Raw genomic sequence first — 2,811 nt, 5'->3', positions numbered from 1 at the left:
TAAAACCGACATATAAGACAACTTTTACGATATCTTTAAAAGTTCTTTAAGAAACATCTTGAATTTGTTTCACAGAGAACACTGAAAAATATCTTAAAATTGTCTTACATCGATTTTATCGGTATATTCGGCAACTTTTAAAAATTAATATCTCGTTAACTATTGCGAAAATTGTAAAATGGTAGAGACCTTTTCGATTCAGTTTTTTTATTAGGAATAACACTATATAATTAGTGGGCGTTATTTAAGAAACACGATGTATATACTTACTTATTAAACAAATGATGTCATAACTTGACAATGCTAGACGATGACTAATATAAATTTAACTATGAGAAATGATAAAAAGTATTTCCGTTTCAAAAACTTTTGTCGTTCATGACCTAAATTCCACACTATAGGTTAGTATTAGTTATATACTATAATTCCGAAAAAGAATTTCCAAATCTGAAAGTAATACAAGCAAACTCAATTTACAAATATTATTGCGATTAATCGAAAGACAGACTACCTTAACATCCCCCTTCCCTAGACATCTCTTATGAATATTTGTTGCAGAAACGTACTTGTATGTACATTCTATTCGCGATAATTTTCTGTCTTTAATTTTATTTTTATGTTAATATCAAAAATTCTAATCACTAATTGACATTTCATATTTACAAAGTTGTGTTAATAAATATTGCCAATGAAAATTATGTTCTAGAAATTTTATTTTAGTTCAATAATAATGGATTCAAATTTTAGTACAATAATAATGAGTCTCAAAATCTTATTTGCACAAAAAATGCTTTATTATATAATACATCAACGGCGGTCTTGCGTATGTATTAATAGATGACGCTGTTGATGGAAAGTGAGATTCAATTAATTGTACTACTATGTAAAGAGGAGCATGAACAAAATTTAAAATTTTTAATCATTTAAAAAAATATATAATTATTATAAGTAGAAATCAAAGCCTTAAACAGTCTAGCTGGATCTTAATTTGATTTCTAGGCTTTGATTTCTATAGTTTGTGTTATCACATATACATATATTATATTATTATAAGTAGAGTTGTATTGATTATTCAATATCACTGTAAGATATGACAGTTAAGTAAATTTAAATTATACACGAACATCAATATTTACATTCCGTCGGAGAACCGTACCTCTGTTTTGGACTTTCTATAAGCAGTTTCTTCAAAAGCGTCTGGTATCGTTTCTATGCCTTCTGTGATTAGTCACGAATATTCCGTAACACAAAACGGTTATAATGGCAGAGCAAGGAGCAACATATTTCCGTGATGTGTTCCCGGTTCGTCGGTGGATACGTAAACATTATACAAAAATACGAGGAAGAAATACGGCGAACTGCAATCATTGTCCGAAACAAATAGCAATTCAACCCATGATTTTTTTATTCAATCACTTGGTACAGGAACATTCAAATGAATTAACAGAAGGAGAAAAGGAAGATAAACTTTTACATTGGTTATGGGATTATTTTACTCTACAAGACACGCGGTATGCGAGATGTAACATATGTGGCAAAAACCTCAAGTGCAATCGTATTGATTACTTACGTCGTCACTTAAAACATATGCACGGGTAAGTACTGTAAAAGTCATCAAAAATAAATATGGAAGAATATAAAATTGGTAGTAATAAATAAATAACATCTAAAAAATGTAATGGTTAAAACAAGTGTTGAACAAGGCATTTTTCGAAATATGTGTACTATACTATGTTTAGTATTCAGAAAGGTACAAATTAGTAACATTCGTATATTTTAACTTTCACATAAAAATAATCAGATCTATATAAGATATGTATTTTCCATATTGCTATGCAAGATCCCATCTCAATATCCAAATGATAAGTTAAAAATTATAAAACAATACCTTTTTGACTGCATAAGAAAATAATATGCATAATATAATTACAACTAACTCCTATCCATTTTTTTATTTTGTCATTCACTCTATATTTAAATGTAGGATATTACCTCCATGTACAGATGATATGGATAATGTAAGTAGCGATGCCAACGCGGAACAGATAGGAGTTCTTGATAAGTAATTATTTATTACACATTTATTATATGTTTATTACGATATAAATAGATTATTTGAATTAAACATCGCGTTTCTTGTATAAATATAAATAATATTAATGGCGAACAAGTAGAAAATAGGAAAAACAATTACGTTAATAAAAAAATAATTAAATGTTCTTTCTAATAAATAACAAAATTTTAGTATTTCATGTTCAGTAATAAAATTGTTGAACCTGAAATATGATATATGGCTATATGCAATATAAGTATCAGGGATAGAAAGTTTTACTTTTTATAATTTATTATAATGACTTGGCAATAACATTACAACTTTTTATAATGGTAACAATAACTAATTAAAAGCTAAGATTGGGAAGGTTACTTTTAAAAAGTAATTTGTCACTACGGATTATTTATTGAAACAAGTAACTTACTATGTTTGTTGTAACGCGTTCAAACTTTACTTTAATTGTTATTTTAACTGATTATAAATTGTGAATATCTTTTTCCTAATAAATAACACGTGATGATAACGAGTTCTTTTTTAAAATATCTTTTTCCCAATATTTAATTTTTAATTAATCATAAAACATTGCACTGTCATTATCAAATCCTTATCATAAAATGTAACGATTAAAGTAACAGCTCATCAATATAATGAAATATACATCCATATACATATTCCATTCAAAAATAACGGTTTTCACACAATTACGAATAATATAAATGTAACGTTAAGTACAAATAAACTTTTTACAACTTTTCAAT

Source organism: Trachymyrmex cornetzi, unplaced genomic scaffold (genome assembly GCF_001594075.2).
Source record: "Trachymyrmex cornetzi isolate Tcor2-1 unplaced genomic scaffold, Tcor1.1 scaffold489, whole genome shotgun sequence".
Lineage (NCBI taxonomy): Eukaryota > Metazoa > Arthropoda > Insecta > Hymenoptera > Formicidae > Trachymyrmex > Trachymyrmex cornetzi.
Note: the sequence above shows the minus strand (reverse complement) of the source record.